At 39.1% G+C, this 10,130-nt stretch overlaps 1 long non-coding RNA gene across 1 annotated transcript; it reads left to right on the top strand.

Moving 5' to 3' along the window:
- Nucleotides 1–3,591: 3,591 nt before the first annotated feature.
- Nucleotides 3,592–8,541, top strand: LOC306641642. The gene is made up of 3 exons (XR_013758230.1): nt 3,592–3,838; nt 7,624–7,758; nt 8,438–8,541. It is a non-coding gene; the product is annotated as an uncharacterized lncRNA (long non-coding RNA).
- Nucleotides 8,542–10,130: the final 1,589 nt, after the last annotated feature.

Here is a 10,130-nt window from a genome sequence, read left to right as displayed (position 1 = left end):
CCTCTCAAGAGCAGAATGTGGCAGCTGGGCCCTGGGACTCAGGGCTCCAGGCTTTGGCACGGGAAAGTGCATTCCGTGAGATGAACAGGCCTGAAGGAAACCTCACACCTGTATCTGTTCCAGAGCCGACACAAGGAATCTAAATCCTCTCTGGCATTGACTCCACAAAAATAGACATCCAGCACTTTCTGAAATAATCTCAATAATTCCAACTAGAATTAACCTAGGGTTAACCATGAATGAGATCTCAAAAATAAATTTAGAAATAAATTCAACAGAAAAGACTTGGGAAAGAGAGGAGAGAGAAGGAGGAAGAGAAGGGGAGACATTCACATCTGATGGACTAACTGCAGGTTTGGGATGAGACTGAGGTAGCAGCTTCTGGACACAGACCAAAGTTGTTTCAAAAGACCACCTCTCAGGCCACCAATTAAAATAAAGCCAAGTGGAGGAGACGACCCAGGGAACTTGAAGTTTGGCTTAACCGTGAAACACCGCAGTGACATGTCCCTCCTCCTCCCCTGGTTCAGGAGCTGTGTTATTTGTATTCCAATGACAGACCGTAGCATTGTTGTTGGAATGACAGGAGCTTCATATTGTGGAAAATAGTGCAGCTCAAAATCCTTGGAAGAATATAGGCATGACTTTCAAATACCGGATGGAAGAGAATCACAGCAACATGACTTCCTCTATTTGCTCTTAAAACCAGAAAGGCTATTTACAGAAAAAAATACCAAGAGAGTTCCTTTAAATCATTGGCAGCCTATCTCTTCCCCAAGCACCTATTCGAAAGTACAGGATAAATATTTTGTTGGTTTTCTCCAGTAAAAGCGCAGCCCTCAGCCCCTGTGGTCACAGAAATGCACTTCTGTGGGCCCCTCCGCTGAGCCCCACCCCTGTCCACCAGCTCTGCCATCCTGCCTTCTGGAAGGCTGGCCAAATGTCCAAAGGTAGCAGGCATGGGTCCGGACACCCTTATGCAAACACAAGGAGATAGTCCACGGAAAGTTTCCAAGATGCATCTGTGGGTCCTCCAGATCATGACTAGATGTGCTTGCTCACACTCTCAGCATTTCATGGGTCTTGTTTCTTCAAGTTGTGGTCCTTGGCACCCAGCTGATTCATCTTGTCTTCAAAGACTGGAAGGGAGCCAGACACCAATATGACTGTCTAGCTGCCACTAGATTCTCAGTGTGTGTGTGTGTGTGTGTTTGTGTGTGTTGGGTGTGTGCATGCCTGTGTATGTGTGAATATGCCTCCCTTGTGAAATATTTTTATCTCGTTGCACGCAGCTCGTTCTTCCTGCGTAAAATGAATTCCTTCCATTTCCTAACCAAAATTATTCCTACACTTGATTCAAAACTCAGTTTAAATGTCATTTCCTTAAAAAGTGTACTCAAAACACTTGAATTAGAGAAAGGACATTTAGCAAATGATTCTGTTCTTTTCTTCCACTGAATTTAACATTTTGTGATGATATATCCATTTAGGTTTTTACTTGAGTGATGTCCCCCCACACTGGTCTAGACACTCCTTGAGGACAGAGACCAGACTGGATTCTTTATTTCACACTTGCCACTGTCCCTTTCACCTGGAAGCCAGGTTATAAATACTTGATAGAGGAACACGTGGATGAGTGAATGAGTGAACACACAAGATCCCATACAGTCAAGAAAATATTATCCTAGTTCTCATTGTTGTCACGTTTATCCTTCCTATCTGCTTTGGGATTCCATTGCTGTTCATTATTTACAAGTTGTTATTCTGATTTACAAATTATTATATTTACTATAACAAATTAATTATTACTCTACAGTGAAAATACTATTTATCAGTACATTCTCATCAATTTTTTATTTGTATTGTATGGATATTATTACTACTGAGTTATCAGAAATTATTATTATATTCTGTAAACCAGAAAGGAAGCAGCATCTTTCATATCAGTGAAGTTTTCAACCTGAAGAGATCTGTTCTTCATATTCCAAGTTAATTTCTAATCCTTCCATGACATTTTCTAAAATATATGCAGGGACACATTTTGTATTCTATCAAATTTTAGATTAGAATATTTTCAATTTCTAGTCAGTTTGATTTTCCTAGCTGTGCTGGATTTTAAGAACTGTGTTTAACATTAGGCTCAGAGTAAATCATAAATATGCATCAGCACCCAACTGTGCCAGCCTGAGCTGCGTTTCAGCCCTGGCCAGGGTTTACCAGGCTCACTGCTCAACCCACCAAGCCCCTTCACCCCTCCCAGGCATCCGGCCCCACTGACACTGTCCCCTTCCCCACCTCTTACTGGTGTTAAGGTCACTTCTCCAGCTCAGCCTCACTAACCCAGGCAAAGCAAAGGTGTGGGGGCAAGAAAGAGGATATGGAGGATATGTAGGGAAAGCAAGCAGAAATACAGGTGATGAAAGCTAATCACTCCCACTGACTGGCAGCTGGAGACCAACACACACTTTCTTAAGGGAATGCCCGCATTTGTCACAGGAAATAGGATGGAAACCAAAGCTGTTCCTTTCCCCTTTCCTTGTCACACCATTGCCAAACCACCATTATTCTGTTCCCTTCCGGTAAAATGTAGGGTAACTCAGAAGATTAGGGTAACACTGGGCCCTGAGGTCATTCCAATCAGCATAGTGGAATAAATATAGCACTTGGACAACAAAGACTTAGGCTCTCGGGTCCCCGACATGATGGCACTGATCTGTCATACCCTCCTCTCAAGGACACCAACTCCTTCTCCAACGCAGATCCCCCTGGGGACCTCTGAAAACTCCTGGGAGGAAAGATCCAGGAGGCACCCCACAGGGATTGAATCAGAATCCCTTGAGACAATTCCAGGATTGTAGAAATCAAGTCTTCCCAAGCGATTCCAATGTCCAAGGATGGCTAAAATCTGCTGAACAGGGTCAAATATGACTCTGAGGTTAAATCAGATACAGGATGGAAGAAGGAACTCTGATCTGCTTGAAGATAAGAACTGCCTACTGTGTCATTTTTAAAGGGTTTTATTTGGGACAAAATTAAACATACACTCAAATCTAGTCTATGTTTTAAAATAAATTTTTCTTTATTAGAGTGAAAATATCATCACCTGTTTTGCTCAAAATGAAAATTGTCTGTTTCCCTGCTTGGTTTTATAGCGTTCCTATTCCTACAGCTATAATTTTATATGATGCCTTACTGGTATTTGCAGAGCAAAAGCATTATATGTAGTTTCTTGTGCCAAAAGGTATAGAAAGTTTTGTAAAACTGTGGAAGAGGAAAGAGCAATAGGTTTATTTTAAGATCATAAAAATTTTATTAGATTTTTTTTTCTCCTTTGCACTGGTTGCTGTTACTTTAAAAGTCTTCTGGCATTTAACTGGCAATAAAAAGGGCAAAACAAACTGTTCCTTCCTTTAGATTGTGCAATTTTATGGCTCTGTTTCAGAGCAACCAAATATGCCTCTTAAAAAAAAAAAATACATGTTTAAACCACCTTTCTTTCCTTTTTCCTTTTTTTTTTTTTTTTTTTTTTTTTTAACAAAGCATCCGAGCTATTAGCCGACAATCCCCAAGGGAAAGTTGTGATTTTGTTGGTGCCTGAAGTTTTTCAAAGATACTTAGAAACAATCTGAAGTTGGTGGCATTGATGACACTGGTTCCTTAGCCAGATGACCACATGTGACCGAATCAAAGATGGCTGAGCTTCTTAAGAATCCAGTCCTCACGTAGACAAAGTCACTGCAGAGGAGTGCAAGGCCACCCATACTGCACAAAAGGGTCTAACCAAAGGATCAGTGCAGAATTACATGTGTACACTGTCATTTGGAAGCTAGCGACCACAGTAAATATTTCCACAATAAATCAGTGTACAAACTTTTGATCACATTGGCAACCCTATCCAATAGAAATGTAGGTTTTATTTTACCCTAGGGACACTGTCCTCATTTGCATATCTTCCCTGCACATGTTCATATAATCTACAAAACTGTAGTGTAATGAGTCAATAATAAATGGCAAGTTGAGTTCCAGTGTCTTACATGGGCAAAAAATCAAATTTGAATTTTGTAGCAATTAACATTGTTAATAAAAATATTTGAAGAATTTGGAAGATAAAAAGAACTTTTTGGCAATATGTTTTGCTTTCAAGGCAAATAAAACAATAAACTCCATTATCAAATTGATTTTGTTTTTTGTTTTGTGCACATATTTTTGTGGTCATAGAAGCAATCTGTAATGAAAAGATTATTATATTCTATTTGGTAGACTTAAAATAGCTTCCAGATGTCCTTCCCCATCCTTGCTTACCTTTCCTCAAACTTTTCCTCTTCTTTTTCTATTATTATTATTATTATTATTATTATGCAATGCAAATAAAATTGTTTTCCTTTATCTTTTTTTCCTTAATCAATAATATAATAATAATAAAAACAGCATTTATTTTTATGGTCTTTTCCCTGTATGCTAGGTACACTATGCACATGATCCATCCTGTCTTATTGAGTACAACATTAGGAAGTATTTATCTTACTGTATCATTTGTCACTATGAATGGTGACAGCTAGCTAACAACTCAATAGCCAAGAAGTACAAAGTAGAATTAAGCCATTCTATTAAAATTCTGCTACTAAAATATTGAAATTTGTCTATTTCTGCTTGTTTTGCCCATATTTGCTTTTGAGATTTTATTATTGGGTGTGATCAAATTTAGTTATTTTTTCCTTAGGAAAAGAGAAGTATTTATGTTACATGTCTCTCTTTATATTTAGCAATGATTTTTACTTTGAAGTTTCTTTCCCTGATAATAATTATAGCATGTACCAGCTTTCGTTTGTTATTTGTCTGGTACTGGTATACACACACGCACACACACACACAAACACATACATGTATATATGTACATGTATATATATCTACATGGAGTTTACAAGAGAGATAAATGCAGGCAGATAATCAGTTTATTTAAAGATTTTTAAACTGCCAAATTTTCTAAATTCTTACAATTTGATTGACTCTTATAAATAACATTGAGCTAGATGTTCTTAAATCCAGTATGAAAGCTTTGGCGTTTTAACCACAATGCTTAACGTCCAGGGGTCCCCCTTCACCCTCAGATTTGCTTTCCACAGTTTCAATTATCTTTGATCAGCCACCATTTAAAAATATTCAATAAGAAGTTTCAGAAATAAACCATTTATAGGTTTTAAGCCACACACTGTTTTGAGTGACTGGCTAAAATCTTGCACTGTCCTGTTTTGTCCTCCCCAAGATATGAATCATCCTTCTGTCCAAAGCATCCACACTGTGTAAGTGACCCGGCCCATCAGTCACTCAGGAGCTGCTTCAGCTATTGGATTGATAGTCTCAGTATGGCAGGACTTGGACATAGGACCAGTACCTCCATGGTTTCTGGGATCCACTTAGGGAAGGGGCTAGAACTTATCCCCTTTGGAGAAGAGTCTTTACTGTCTTCACTTCAATATGGAAGTGAAGAGGACTAATTGCACAGGACCATTATGATTTTCTTTAACTCAGGCCCATCACTGAGCTGAGTACTGCCCAGGTTTCCTTGTAGCTACGCGGGACTATACAAGGGAATGAGCACAGAGCACTTAGGACTTCTGGGTAACGGGATCACAACCTCTGAAAGGAAGTTCCTTGGTCTCCACTGTTTTCCTCCATCCCTGGACCAGGAAATGGTCACAGCTGAGCAGGCACCTTGGAGCCCAGATACAAGTCACCAGGCCAGGATGGCAAAGCTGGGCACCAGCACTGGACCACTACCCCAGGGCCTTTAAAGGAGGAGAAACACTCTACTCTCTTCCTTACAGAAGTTCAGCCTGATCTTCAATCAAAACATTGTAAATTATTGATATATTTGAATTTATTTTGTCATTTTGGTTTGTGCTGTTTATTTTTCCCGATTATGCTATAATCCTTGTTTTGTATTCTTCCTTCTTGACATCTTTGGAATTTATTGAGGTTTTGTTCCTTCTCTCTCTATTTAAAAAATTTCTACCAAGTTTAAATTATAATTTCTAATTATATCCTTTTATTATTTAATATTATCTTTGGGTTTTTATAAAGATGATAAAATTTGAATGTATATCTTTACCCTTTTCCAGTACGACTCAAGGACCCAGGCATGTTATCTATAATATTTTTGTTTTGTGTTTTAAATCTAGCTTGTAAAATCCTACAGACCACATTTTTCTTCTCTTTAGGTTTTGTTGGTGGTAAATGCTCATGTTTGTATGGCATTATACTCATTATTGAAAAACAGATTTAAGGATGACATAATTATGTTGATAGTTTCCAACATTGACTGGAATTTCAACTGCTTTCTAATTTTCTTTGGTGCAGTCAAGAAGTAACTTCAGCCCTTTCTGTGGTTCCATTAAGGAAAACCTATATTTTCTCACAAAGAGCTTTTACTAACTTCTTTTTCTTTGAAATTTCATTTTGGGACAATCTAGCTGTGTATTTTTTTTTTTTTCCTGTATCCTGCTTGTCATTGGACTTTTGGATTTCAGAATTGGGTGTCTTTTAACAAATCTGGAACATTCTTGCATGTCAGGTCCTCCAATTCTCTCTCCCTCCTAGAATTCTATGAAGACTCCAAACCCCTCATCCCTTCATGGCAATCTTGGAATTTCATTTGCTGTGCTCCACTTTTTTTATTGCTACAATCTATATTACGGTCTCAGATATATTTTATATATTCAACTGTGTAATTAACAAGAAAATTTGAACTTTAAGAAAATTTCATTTATTTTACTACTTATTTCTAGAAATCCTAATTGCATTTTTCCCCCGAACATACTTGGCTATTTTCAGAGTTCTTATTATTTGATTAGGTTTTTAGCTGCCTGCTATACTTACTTAACCTTATTAAATATATAATATATGAACTACATCACATTACGATACATCATTTTCAGTATCTAAGAGCTTGCAGGTTGAGCTTCCAGTCTATCATTTTAGCCGTTGATCACTCCTTGGGCCGTCCTCCCTTGAGCTGTTGTGACTTAGCCACGCTAAAACTTGCCTCTTTCAAAATTATCTGAAGATTGTTGTTGAAGGTTTATTTTCCTAGAAAGAATTTGTGTTTGCTTCTGTCACATCTGTTGCTATAAATTCAATGATTGCTGCTAGTTTTCCCAGATCAAAGATGTGACTGGAAGTTTATTCAGACAGTGTTACAAATTGTAGTGAGGCCAGCCTCTGTTTATAAGTCAGGGAGTTTGGTTTATTTGTTTCCCTAGACCTAGGCCAGGATTACAGAATTCATCTCCTGGTGATGTTCCCATTTATAAAGTGTGCTTATTTCTGGCTCGCCCTCATGTTGAAAGTGTGGGTTTTGGGGTCTCCTTTAGACCTTTGCTCCTTCTCTGGGATTCATGGGAGAAACCCTGGAGGAGAAGGCTAACTTTGGTCCTCAGTCCGTTTGACTTTGGACTTCTGTGGTGGTCTGTAAGTAGTGGCACAGTGTTTCTTAACCTCTTTTTTGACAGCTCAACAATAGTGTGTGTGTGTGTGTGTGTGTGTGTGTGTGTGTGTGTGTGTGTGCATTTACATGTTTTTGGTGTACCATTGTATTTGTTTCAGCCAAAGAATTTTTCCCTGCAGACATTTACTGGAGATGCCCCTGGCCAAGTCCTATCAGAAGCCAACTGGCAAGGAGCCCAGGAGGTGTTGTCACTGAGGCACAGAGTGGAGGTAAAGACCCAGCTGGGACCTGAGAGCAGGCATCTCTAGCAGCTGGTACGTGGAGTGCCTTCAAGTTGGTTTTCTACCCATCTCCCCAAACCCAGGATTTGTAAATGCCCACCTGTGTTCCTTTTTCCATTATTAAATTGTGGTACAATACACATAACAAAATTTACCATTTCAAGCATTTTTAAAGGTCCTTTTTAGGGGTACTCAGTGCTTCACAATGCCATATGCCTTTACCATCCCTGGAACCCTTGTCATCTTGTAAACTTGGACTTCTGAAGCCATTAAATTTTACTCCTCTGCCCCTGCCTGCCTCTGGTACCACCCTTCTACGCTCTGTTCCTGGGAGCCTACCCACTCTAGGAACCTCATGGAGGTGGAATGGGATAACATTTGTCCTCTCCTGCTGGCTCAGGTGCTCCGCATAATGTCCTGGAGGTCCACCCTTGTAAGGGTCTGTGTCGGAGTTTCCTTCCTTCTTAAAAGCTGGACGCCATTCCCTGGTGCGGATGGACCACATGTGCTTTAGTGGGCACAGGAGTTCTCCCCGTGGGGTGGTGGATGCCGGGTTGGTGCCCTGCCCAAGCCCCCTGCCTGGCTTGGTTCTTGGGTGGGATTCCTCCAGAGGTCCTCAAGAGACCACACCCCACATGCTCCCTCTGCCCGTCCAGCTCCTGTTGTTTGGGCTTTAACTCTGTGACCTCTAATAACTTTGTATTTTGAACAGCATGCTGATGGATTGGTAGGAGGGATGCATGACTGTAAATCCTGGCTTCTTCAAGGATATGCAAGCTGGAATGAGTCACCTGGATCTTCCCTGTTAATCACAAGAGCAGATGATGCTATCCAGTTTGCTGGGAAGAATGATGTGATCATGCTTTCCATTATTAAACTGCTGTATTTATTATATTTGCATGTGTTTATCTGTGTTATTTCTTTCAATAATGATGGAAAACTCAAAATGGAAGATAGTCTTTTTCCCTTCCAAATTTTTGCGCATTGGAAATGTCGTAAATGGTGGTTCTTATTGTCAATGTTTCCTGGTGAAGTTTCCAGGTCACTGATTGGCATTATCTACCTGTGAGGGCTGGGAGGGCCTCTGAGTGCCCTCATTAGGCATGGTACTTAGCCACACCTGATAATCTCTGCCACGCAGACTATTCAGTTCATTCTCTCATCAGAATAACTGGTCTTCCTGTGATATGTTCAAAGGTACATTTGGAAAGAACAGTTCTGTGAGCATGTTTTCTGGGTGCAGGGAATCAGCAAATCATTTCTTGTAATGAAAGAATGTCCAGATTAAAGATATCTTTAATAACCAGAAAATTAATTGACAAACACTCTAGACTCTGAGTAGGAGGGAGAAAACAAAAAGCAAAACCCACAGAAATCCCTTGCCTTATTCTGCATCTGTTGTTTTTAATATTTTATGGATAAAGAGGTTAAGAACCAGTCAATATTTACAAAGATTAGAAACAAATGTATCTTTTCTCATTTTAGATAAATAAGTATATTTTATTATATTTTTCTGATTATGAGAATGATTCAGGATCATACAAGATGGCCAGAGAGTATAAATCCCAACTCCATCAGTCACCAGTTTTGTGAACTTGTAAAATCAATTATGTGAGCTTCATTTACAGGGGGATCATGTTCAAACCCATTTTATGGGGTTTTGTGTGACTTAATGGAAAACAATTATAGAACTTTCATGGATCCTGGCTCTTGAAAACTACAACCTCACAAATGGTAATCAAAAAGTAAAAGAGATATTTGGTAGCAAAAATATAGAGATTAAATTGATACAAAAAAGCACAACTGCCAATAATTCCACAATATGCAATGTTAGCTAATAAAATAAGTGTGTTTCTCTGGATATACACCAGTGGCTTCTTACTTCTTGCTTGCAACCTTTCTCAGATGTTTGTGTGTGTGTGTGTGTGTGTGTGTGTGTGTGTGTGTGTGTGTGTGTAGTCTTATAGAAATCAGGTATGCTGCCTCATATTTGTTACTTACTTTATCAGTAATAATATACTGTGAATATCATTATACAGCAATAAATATAGGGCTAGAATAGATCATTTTAATAGTTACATAATAATACATATGGAATTTATTTTACCTTTCTTCTATGAATAACTTTGCGGGGGTGGGGGTACTGGAGATTGAACTCAGACCACTGAGGCACATCTTCAGCCCTATTTTGTATTTTATTTAGAGTCAGGGTCTCACTGAGTTGCTTAGTGCCTCACTGTTAGTGAGACTGGCTTTGAACTCTTGAGCATCCTGCCTCAGCCTCCTGAGCCGCTGGGATCACAGACATGCTCAACCGTGCCTGGTTATGGACAACTTTTAATGATGCTTATTTCCTTTATTTTCTTTTTCTGTAATGACTAATACCAGATTTTGTGAACTTGTTA

Source organism: Sciurus vulgaris (assembly GCF_902686455.1).
Source record: "Sciurus vulgaris genome assembly, chromosome: 12".
Classification (NCBI taxonomy): domain Eukaryota; kingdom Metazoa; phylum Chordata; class Mammalia; order Rodentia; family Sciuridae; genus Sciurus; species Sciurus vulgaris.
Note: the sequence above shows the minus strand (reverse complement) of the source record. Positions and strands in the feature narration are given on the sequence as shown.